This window comes from Humulus lupulus, chromosome 3 (genome assembly GCF_963169125.1).
Source record: "Humulus lupulus chromosome 3, drHumLupu1.1, whole genome shotgun sequence".
Taxonomy (NCBI): Eukaryota; Viridiplantae; Streptophyta; class Magnoliopsida; order Rosales; family Cannabaceae; genus Humulus; species Humulus lupulus.
Genome location: NC_084795.1, coordinates 201,884,379 through 201,896,382, shown reverse-complemented (window position 1 = coordinate 201,896,382; position 12,004 = coordinate 201,884,379). Strand labels below are relative to the sequence as shown.

The following is a 12,004-nucleotide window of genomic DNA, read 5'->3' as shown; positions in this document are numbered from 1 at the left end:
TAATAGCCTGAGGCTATAAACAAAAAGAGGAATTTATTACTTGAATAAATATCTTCTACTGTAACCAAACTTAAATCTGTTTACATACTCTTATCCACTGCTTTATGCATGGATTATGAGATTAATTAAAATGGATGTCTAAGTAGTCTTTACTGAATGACTGACATGACAAAATCATTTGAAGATCTCGACCAGTAAGATTCTATTGTGATTCTTATTCTTAATATTGACAACGTTCTAATCATTGGGAATGATGTAGAGAAATTGTCAATAGAAAAGAAATGGCTAGCTGAACGTTTCTATATTGGATTTAGAAAAGCCAAGAATGTTCTATAAAGTTAAATCTATAGAGACTGAAAGAACAATCTTTAGGCACTGTCTCAAGTGACATATATAGATGACAAGCTTAAACAAAATCCAAGAAAGGTTTTCTGCCTTCCCGATCAGGAGGATGCATTATCTAAAAAATATATGTCCATTTATCATTTTCCTAGAAAAGGAGGACATGAGACAGTATTCATACAACTCAGTGATAGACTGTTTAATGTATCGAACGTAATGTTTTCGAATTGACATTTGTTAAACAGAGGGAATGGTCAGCAATTGTCAATCCATTATGGATTGAGTCATTGAATAATTATAAGGACTTAATTTTGAGTATCTTAAATATAATAGAGATTATATTGATGTGCATTTAGGCAGTGACCTAAAATCCCAAGGGAAGATCTGATATTAAATCTTCAAAGATTAATATCGAAATCAACTTCCGTAACTGTGGAGGAGACACATTAATCTAGAAATGTACTAGACAAAAGCCAATATATAATAGTGACGAGCAGTTAAATAGGCTATTTTACTTAGTTAAATTCTTTGTCATTCTGGAAAGGGTTTCAGACTAGAATAAACAACTAGTATCTCATTGCGAAAGCAAATGAGATACAACTATTCTAGAAGAACAAGAAATCATGAGAGGGTAAAGCACATGAAATGAAGTGTCATTTAATTCAAGACAATTTTACATAATTTATGTAATGATCTTGAAGATAACTTCAAAACATTTTCTTTCAAAACTGTCACAAAGACTTTGTTAGACAAATTCTATCACGAGAATGTTATTTACATATTGAAAGAGATTCCACAATTTGGTTTAGGGAAAGTGGAAGATTGATCGGAATATTGCCCTTAAAGAAATTGTAGTTGATAAATTTTTTAAATGAAATAAATAATTGAATTGAATTATTATATATATAGACTATGTCCGATATTATATGATTACTGTAACGTCCTACGTTCTTGGGTACCTTTAAATGACTCGGGTCGAGATTTTTGTCCCCAAGTTAAGAATATTATTTTAAATAATATTATATTTTGTTTGTAAGTATTCCATGAGTTATTGCTAGCCAAAATATGAATTTTGTGATTTTAAAAGTCAAGATAAGACTTTCGGTCCTGGACCGACACAAAAACCCTGATCGGGTAAAAATCTCGGAAAATAAAATGAAAAATCATGGCAATTATATTTTGGGCATAAAATACATTCATAAAAGTTAAAGTTTGGTCAAAAATAATAAACCTAAAAGAAAATGGAAATTTTAAGGCATTTTGTGGTAAATGCCTAATTTTGCTGAAATGGGGAATTTTATTCCATGAATGGACCTTAGGTTAAATTTTATTATGTGATTAATTAAATTAAATGTGAGAGACATTAAATTTAATTAATTAATGTTAAGTTTGATGATTAAAACTTAATAAGAGTGAAAAAAGGTGTCAAAAGCCAATTTGGACTTTTCTTCTTATAAAACCTTTATTAACCTTTAAAAAAAAAAAAGAATGATCACATATGTAGCAAAGGGTGGCCGGCCATGTGGTATTTTAGAGTGGTGTGAACCCAATTTTATAAAGATAAAATCCCATTTTAATTAAGAAGTCAAGTGGGCAAGTGGGAGTAAAACACTTGAGTGCTTTTTGGATAAATTAGATAGTATAAACTGTTCTAACCCCCAAAACCGACCCCCATACTCTCTCAATCACTCTCATCTGATTTTTGCAGACCCTCTCAAGTTTTCTCTCAATATTCAACCTCAAGAACACCAAGGAAAACTTGGAGGCTAAGTCTTGGTCTAGGAAGTATTTTCCCTAAGGTAAAGCTTCACTAATCTAGGCTTTTGTAAAGTTTTAAGCATAGAGTTTCAAATAGCTAATTAACTATGTTGTTGGGGGAAGTTGGTTAGGGTTTTTGAAAGGTTTTGGAGGAGCCAAAGCTAATAGGAAGGTCCAAACCTTAAGCAAGAACACCAAAGAGGTCAAAAGTTTACTTTTGATGATTTTGTTGTAGGGCTTTTAGTTTTAAGCATTATTTTGTATATTTAATGCTTAAAGTTTCTTGTTGGTGATGTAATAAGGTTATGGTAGTTGTTTAATAATTTTTATGATGCATGTGTATTGATTTTTGAAAATGGGAACCAAAACCTCCAAGGGTTTTGTAGGATACCCTAAAACAAAACATGTTTTAAGCTGTGACTTCCAAGGGGTCAAGCAGCCACTCTATATTGGTTTTGTAAAATTAAATTATACTGTGATGTTTTTGATATTGAGTACATAAAATTGAGCTTTTGAAACACTAAAAAATGTTTATAAATGAGTAAGTTATGCTATTTCAAAGTTTAGGTAAAAAACTGTTTTTTATTATTCTTATTTTCGGAACCAAGTATGGACAGCCACTGTATAAGGCAAATGAACCCAGTTTTTTCTAAACATTTGTGGACATATTGCTGGCATAACCTATTATTCCACTGTAAAATTTGGTAAGAAAATATTGAACGGTTTGAAAGTTATTAATAGTCAAAGTTTGGAAAAAATAAGGACTTGAAAATAAGGTCATTTTTTCCTCATTGTTGGAAAATGATTTCACCAATCAAAAATGTTCATTTTGACCTAAGATTTTACAAAGACCTAAATGGCATAACAAAAATGTAATTGGGAAATTTTGGTAACAATTGGGTAAGTAAATTTCAAGTTATGAACTAACGAAGTATGTTGTTAAAAATGTGAAAAATAGGCTTTTCACACTTAGTGTAAAAATGAGATTTTGGAACATAAGGTAAAAAGTAAAATTTTGCTTATTTCAAGATATAAATTGGTAAGCCTTGAAATCATATTTTCACTAAAATTACCCCTTTGAGTTTAAATGAATTATTTTTATTAAAGAGTTATTATTCTTTCTAAAAATAAGAGATTTAATTTATTAATAGTTAATAAATTAAAAGAGGGTTTAAAACCCTATATGTTGAGAAAATAATAAAATGAATTATTTTTCTAGTAAGAAAATTGATTAATTGATTTTGGAAAATTAATTAGTCAAGATGGGAAATTTTTAACGGTTTTCCTAATTAAGACAAATTAGGCAATTTTCTTAAAACAGTTTTTAGATATTAAAACCTTAAGAAAAATAAAAGGAAAATTTAAGAGTTTATTTTCTTTAAAAATAATTAAGGAATTTATTAGTATTTTCTGGATATAATACCGGCTAAAATCTTACATATTTTAACCGACTAGTCGAAAGTGCGGGTTAATAGCAATATCTTGAAAGAATAAGATTTTTAGCGGATTGTGGGAAAATACCATTGTGATACCCGAGCCTAGGTATCAAGACCTTAGGATAGGCCTCCCCGAGACTTAGGGTTTAGTCTTGAATATTTTGTATGAGTTTCCTTAATAGGTTTAAAACCAAATAAGGATTATAAATCCTTACAAATGACTTTTTTTAAAATAACCAAACTGCCCAAAATCATAATAATGAATTATGAGTGCCATAATTAATCCGAGTATACTGTATGGATAACTACAGTATTGGCTAAGCTTAACTGGACTGAACGTTGGAGGGTGAAAACCTGCTGAGCGCTAAGGACTCCAAGTAAGTCAACTTATATTGTATGGCTGCAACATGAAATGATTATTGTCTTGTATGTTAGTATAGGGATACATGCACATATATAGGCTGTCATAGAAAGTTGCTTAGAGACATTAGTCTAGTGAGTGCTGATTTAGAAAATATGAACGGTAGAAGTCCGTCATATCCTAGACGGTTGATCCCCGTCACACTGCTTGATTTTATTTATGTTCGGTTCATTACCGCGACGAGTGGCCATGAGATGAGGATAAGCTGGTTAAACCTAGGGGCGCCAAGATAAATGGGACCTAGGGGCCCTCATGCTTACTTAATCATTGGACAGTTAGAATTCGAGCAAGTGCTTTGATAAGTTATTCCCGGATAGCAGCCGTGAATATTGGCCATTCAGTGAGAGTGCCTAGAGATACTAGGGGTTGCCAAGATTGAGTGAGGCTGAACACCCTAGGGGCAACTGCTCACCAGCACCACTGATTAACATAGAAGTCTCCGTAAAACCGTGTAAATTGGATTACACTCTTGAATAAGTAGCGATGCCCTAGGTAACACGATAGTTACCCTTGATGAGAATATTTATTGGCTAGATCTTAGTGTGGAGACTCGGTTCTCTTTTACAGATTAGCAATTATGTTGGAGGGCGCGTTACGCATGAATTGTTTGAAATTGTCGAGCGTTGGTCTCGAATTATACGGTGATATAATATATCTGCTTGCTCTGGGATTTTCTGAGTGCAGGGATATAATTGTTGATAAGATATAGTTGTGATATAATATATCTTCTTGCTCTGGGATTTTCTGAGTGCAGGGATATAATTGTTGATAAGAATTAGTTGCGATATAATATATCTGCTTGTTCTGGGATTTTCTGATTGCAGGATTTTTATCTAGATATGAATTAATTTATCCTTGGTCATCAGGCATGACCATAAGTTTGCCAGGACGCTTTAGTGTTCTTGAAATTGATTGTGTAGGGTCCGGATCCCTATTTCTCTACCTGCTTTGTTTGAAAGTTGATCTTACTAAGCGTTTTCGCTTACCTAGTTGTTTCATGTTGTAGGTAAGGGCAAGGGCAGGGCAGAGCAGTGAGCGCTGGGGTCTTCCGTGCAAATGTACATGTGGACCGACCTTTTAGGAAGCCTTTTTATTTTTGGAAATGTTGTGTAATTTTCCTAAACTAGGCTCACTCTAATCTTTATAAAACATGTTTGTAACTAAATGTTAAGTATGGCCATACGACTTTTTAAAAAGTTTTTTTTTCTATGGGTTTTTGAGACATTTTGTTAAATGAAAACATTTATATTTCCGCATTATCGAGTCTTGAAAATCCGGGTCGTTACAATTACATTAAGTGAATATTAGAAAATTCCAAAGTTTATCTATGTAGCCTAAATCTCATATTGGTATGAGAGGATCGAGATTAAGATAATAAACTTAAAACAATTCACAGTAAAATAAAGTTATAGAATCATTATATTAATTACTACTAGTACGATCCACTAAGATTAAGAATACATGTGACCTAGATATGAGTTACTAGTGTAGTAGGACACTTTAGTGGAGGTACTTTCCATGCTGAGAGTATGTAGAACTGGACCATATGTGATTTGTTAATATTTGTTTAAACATTGTTTCATTGTGTTAATCAAACACATGAAATGATGATCATATACATGATGATCTTAATCCTGAGGTTGCTATGAACTCCTATATATGTCATTTGATCCTTTGATTCATGCGTTAAGGTTTGTCAGAATGATGAGGCTAAGAATAATTATTTTGGGGACTCAATGATGTATATGGCTGGGGACATAAATTAATAGATATGGAATATATACCTTCTTATAGATTGAATAATGGTTCCCTATTGGGTTGGCTTTTGGAACTGAAAAGGTTATGAGCAGTCACGTCATAAACTTGCTGTGACACAACCTTCACTAGTAAAGTCAATGGTACTCTAGGAACAAGATATAACTAAAAGGGTAAAAGTGTAATTTTATTCCCTTTTAATTATGAACCATTAATAGAGGATTAACATTGTATGTAATGATTATATCAATTAACACTTTATTCTTAAATAAAGTACTCAGTAAATATATGTCAATAATTATCAAGAGTTCAATCTCATATTTATAGTGTAGTAATCATGAGATTAGTAAATATGATTATTTAATCAAAGAGCTTTGATTAATAAAGTAATATTTATTGGAGCATGACATAATAGGTCCATAAGCCCCCAGAGTAGCTCTATCAACATCATATCAGGGTAAGAGTTGATACAAGGGTATAACTGTAATTTGAAAATTTGAGAAGAATTTTCTTCGTCTAGTCAAGTATACAATTATATGATAATTGAGGTTGAATAATTAATTTAGAATTAATTATTAATTTTTAAAAATATATTTATTAATTTATGTATATAAATTTCAAATTTCATATATATAAATAAATAAATGAAGTTTTGAAATTAATTATTTTACTTGAGTTGGAGAAAATAAAATTGGTAAGTCAAAAATAGTTTTTGATTTACTGAATTTTAGAAGACGATGAAAATGATGATCATCAATTTGAATTTTGAACTTTGGATTTAAAATTTAAAATTTGAAATATGGTTGTCATCTTTTCCTTAAAAAGAGAACTACCTTGTTTTGTGGAAGATTGATTTTAATTAAATAAAAGAAAAATGCAATATCCTAGAAAAGGATAGTGTAGTCCACGCATGACACAGTCCAAGGACTGTGCCATGCGTGTATGACTACACTGATATTGTATCGGTGTTATTATTATTTTATTTATTTAATTATTTAATAATTTGAAAATAGTTTTTCCAAATTTGGTAAGTTAGATATTTACCTAAATAAAATCCTATCATCATCATGATATTATTATATTACTATTATTATTAGGAATAGTAAGGTAATATAATTATCTATATATATGACATAGACGAAAAAGAGAAAACACACAACAATACAACACAATACACAATTCAAAAAAGTTCTCAGAGTTTTTGTCAAACAAAACTCTTTCTTCTTCTTCTTTATTCTAGCCATTCTCAGACCATAATCCAAGTTCTCATGTGTTGAGAAATACATGTGATTTCAAAAAATACAAACTCATATTTTCTATGTGCCCACACACATCTTGAGGTGTAGAGAGCACTCCAGAAGATCGTGGTTTGAGTGGTCAAAGCTATGGATAGGAAGATCGAAAAATATACAAAAAGACTCAAGGACACTTGATAGGCTTTAAGAGGTAATTGTTTATGTTGTTGAATTTTTTGTGTTTATATGTTATAGATAAATATATTGTATATTTATATATTTTTTGCATGATTAATAATATTGTATGTTAATGTTTCTGAGTTGTTTTCTTGATCATATAAATTGTTTATATGATTAATGAAATTTTTTATTGTTGTATAACATGGGCCCACCACGCTCGTTTTCGCTGCGTGCTCTGAATTGTTTTCCAACAGTGTCTCCACAAGATCTAACGCCACAACAGTTCCTGATCTAGGAATGCCACCAACCCAACCAACAACCCCAGCTGCACCGACTTGGATTTGGCCACAAAGATAGCAAGGTTGAGGGAACAACTTAGACAGAGAGATGAGGAGTTAGCTCAAGTCAGGCAAGTACCCCAAGTGCCCCGAGTACCAGTGGAACAGCCTGAGCCTCCAGTACCACCACCTGCATCACTACCTATAGCTTATGGATTTGAGCTAGTCTATGCGCGCTTTAGAAAGCAAGCCGCACCTAGTTTCGAAGGGAAAGTTGACCCTGTGGTGGCAGAGGATTGGTTGGAATCGATAGAGGCCATCTTTGATCACATGGAGTTGAATGATCATAAGAGAATTTCATTTGCGGCCCACCTACTCAAGTTGGATGCAAGGATATGATGGGATATGGTAAAATAGACTAGTGACCTGAATACTATGACCTGGGCAGGCTTTGTTCAGGTATTTGGCAAGAAGTACTACAATGCAGCCATATTGGCAACCGGGGTGGACGAGTTCCTGACTTTGGTTCAAGGGAACCTCTCTCTTACTTATTATGCATAGAAGTTTCACAGGTTGGCTAGATTTGCACCTGAGGTAGTACCAACCGAAGCCATGTGGTTCCAAAGGTTTATGAGAGGACTTAAGCCAATGGTTGCTAGAGATGTCAAGTTGACCAGTGTTGAGGTGGTCATTTATGCTGAGGTATTGGATAAGGCACTCGAAGCGGAATACTTGGAGGACCGTATATGGAAGGACGGTACTGCCAGAAGGGAGGCCAACAGTGTAACGTCCTGTATTTTTGAGTACCTTAAAACGACTCGGGTCGAGATTTTTGTCCCCAAGTTAAGAATATTATTTTAAATAATACTATATTTGTTTAAAAATGATTCCATGAGTTATTTCTAGCCAAATTATGAAATTTGTGATTTAAAAGTCAAGATAAGAATTTCAGTCCTGCACCGACACAAAATCCCTGATCGGGTAGAAATCTCGGAAAATAAAATGAAAAGCTATGGCAAATATATTTTGGGCATAAAATACATTCATAAAAATTAAAGTTTGGTCAAAAATACTAAACCTAAGGAAAAATTGAAATTTTAGGGCATTTTGTGTTAAATGCCTAATTTTACCGAAATGAGGAATTTTATTCCATAAATGGACCTTAGGTTAAATTTTATAGTGTGATTAATTAAATTAAATGTGTGAGACATTTAATTTAATTATTTAATATTAAGTTTTGTGATTTAAAACTTAATAAGAGTGAAAAAGGTATCAAAAGTCAATTTGGATTTTTCTTCTCATGAATTAATTATTCACCTTTATAAAAAAATAAAAAATAAATAAAAATATATAAAACATAGATAGAATGAAAAGGGTGGCCGGCCATGTGCTTTGTAGAGTTGTGTGAACCCAATTTTATTAAGTTTAAATCTCATTTAATTAAGAATTCAAGTGGGCAAGTGGGTAGAAAAGAACTCAAGTGTTTTGTGATATTTTGAAGAGTTTTGTGAGCAATTCTAACACTAAGAACCGACCACTCTCCCTCTCTCATTCACTATCATCTTTTTTGAAAACTCTCTCAACGTTTTCTCTCAATATTCAACCTCAAGAACACCAAGGAAACTTGGAAGCTAAGTCTTGGTCTAGGAAGGGTTTTCCCTAAGGTAAAGTTTCATTAATCAAGACTTTTGTCAAGTTTTAATCATAGAGTTTCAAATATCTAATTAACTATGTTGTTGGGGGAAGTTTGTTAGGGTTTTTGAAAGGTTTTGAAGGAGTCAAAGCTAGTAGGAAGATCCACACCTTAAGCAAGAACACCAAAGAGGTAAGAAGTTGACTTTTTATGATTTTGTTGTAGGGTTTTTAGTTTTAAGCATTATTTTTTATATTTATTGCTTAAAGTTTCTTATTGGTGATGTAATAAGGTTATGGTAGTTTTTTCATAATTTTTATGATGCTTGTGTATTGATTTTTGAAAATAGGAACCAAAACCCCCAATGGTTTTGTAGGAAACCCTAAAACAAAACATGTTTTGAGCTGTGACTTCCCAGGGGTAAAGCAGCCACTGTATATTTATTTTTGTAAAATTAAATTGTACTGTGATGTTGTTGAGATTGAGTGCATAAAATTGAGCTTTTGAAACACTAAAAAATGTTTAGAAATAAGTATGTTATGCTATTTCAAAGTTTAGGTAAAAAACTGTTTTTTCGTATTCTTATTTTTAGAACCAAGTTTGCACAGCCACTGTATAGGGAAAATGAACCCAGTTTTTTCCAAAATTTTGTGGACATATTTTTGGTATAACCTAGTATTCCACTGTAAAATTTGGTAAGAAAATATTAAACGATTTGAAATTTATTAACTGTCAAAGTTTGGAAAAAATAAGGACTTGAAAATAAGGTCATTTTTACCTCATTGTTGGAAAATGATTTCACCAATCGAAAATGCTCATTTTGAACTAAAGTTTTACAAAGACCTAAATGACATACCAAAAATGGAATTGGGAAATTTTGGTAACAATTGGATAAGTAAATTTCATGTTATGAACTAAAGAAGTATGTAGTTAAAAATGTGAAAAATAGGTTTTTCACACTTAGTGTAAAAATGAGATTTTGGAACATAAGGTAAAAAGTAAAATTTTGCTTATTTCAAGATATAAATTGGTAAGTCTTGAAAACATATTTTCACTAAAATTACCACTTTGAGTTTAGTGTGAATTATTTTTATTAAAGAATTTTTATTCTTTTTAAAAATAAAAGATTTAATTTATTAATAGTTAATAAATTAAAAGAGGGTTTAAAACCCTATATTTTGAGAAAAAAATTAAATGAATTATTTTTCTAGTAAGTCAAATTGATTAATTGATTTTGGAAAATTAACTTGTCAAGATGGGAAATTTTTAATAGTTTTCCTAATTAAGACAAATTAGGTAATTTTCTTAAAACGGTTTTTAGAGAATAAAACCTTAAGAAAAATAAAAGGGAAAAACTAAGAGTTTATTTTCTATAAAAATAATTAAGGAATTTATTAGTATTTTCTGGATATAATACCAGCTAAAATCTTACATATTTTAACCGACTTGTCAAAAGTGCAGGTTAATAGCGATACCTTGAAAGAATAAGATTTTTAGCAGATTGTGGGAAAATACCATTGTGATACCCGAGCCTAGGTATCGAGACCTTAGGATAGGTCTCCCCAAGACTTAGAGTGTAGTCTCAAATATTTTTGTATGAATTTCCTTCATGGGTTTAAAACCAAATAAGGATCATAAATCCTTACAAATGATTTTGAAAATGACCAAACAGCCCAAAATAATAATAATGAATTATGTGCCATAATTAATCTGAGTATACTGTATGGATAACTACAGTATTGGCTAAGCGTAACTGGACTGAACGTTAGAGGGTGAGAATTTGCTGAGCGCTAAGGACTCCGAGTAAGTCAACTTATATTATATGGCTGCAACATGAAACGATTATTTTCTTGTATGTTAGTATAGGGATACATGCACATATATAGACCGTCGTAGAAAGTTTCTTAGAGACGTTAGTCTAGTGAGTGCTGATTTAGAAAATATTAACGGTAGATACCCTTCATATCCTAGACGGCTGATCCCCGTCACACTGCTTGATTTTATTATGTCCGGCTCATTACTGCGAAGAGTGGCCAAGAGGTGAGGATTAGATGGTTAAACCTAGGGCCGCCAAAACAAATGGGACCTAGGGGCCCTCATGCTTACTTAATCAGTGAATGGTTAGAACCCGAGCAAGTGCTCTGATAAGTTATTCCCGGATAGCAGCCGTGAATATTGACCATTCAGTGACAGGGCCTAGAGATACTAGGTGTTGCCAGATTGAGTGAGGTTGAACACCCTAGGAGCAACTGCTCACCAGCACCACTGATTAGCATAGAAGTGTCAGTAAAACCGTGTAAAGTCGATTTCACTCTTCGATAAGTAGTGGTGCCCTAGGTAACGCGATAGTTACCCTTGATGGAGATATTATTGGTTAGATCTTTGTGTTGAGAGTTGGTTCTCTCTTACAGATTAGAAATTGTGTTGGAGGGCGTGTTACGCCTGAATTGTTTGAAATTGTCGAGTGTTGGTCTCGAATTATATTGTGATATGATATATCTACTTGCTCTGGGATTTTTTGAGTGCAGGGATATATTTGTTGATAAGATATAGTTGTGAAATAATATATCTGCTTGCTCTGGGATTTTTTGAGTGCAGTGATATAATTGTTGATAAGAATTATTTGCAATATAGTATATCTGATTGTTCTGGGATTTTCTGAGTGCAGGATTTTATCTGTTTAGAGGAAATAATTTATCATTGGTTATCAGGTATGACCATAAGTTTGCCAAGACGCTTTGCGTTCCTGAAATTGATTGTGTAGGGTCTGGATGGATCTGGAACCCTATTTCTCTACCTGCTGTTGTTTGAAAGTTGAGCTTACTAAGCGTTTTCGCTTACCTAGGTGCTTCATGTTGTAGGTAAGAGCAAGGGCAAGGCAGAGCAGTGAGCGCTGGAGTCTACCTTACAAATGTACATGTGGACCGACCTTTTGGAAGCCTTTTTATTTTTGGAAATGTTGTGTA

General features: G+C 32.5%; 1 long non-coding RNA gene across 1 annotated transcript; it reads left to right on the top strand.

Moving 5' to 3' along the window:
* The first annotated feature begins 2,153 nt into the window (after window positions 1-2,153).
* On the top strand, window positions 2,154-5,216 carry LOC133821494 (uncharacterized). The gene is made up of 2 exons (XR_009887623.1): window positions 2,154-2,302; window positions 4,964-5,216. It is a non-coding gene; the product is annotated as an uncharacterized LOC133821494 (long non-coding RNA).
* Window positions 5,217-12,004: the final 6,788 nt, after the last annotated feature.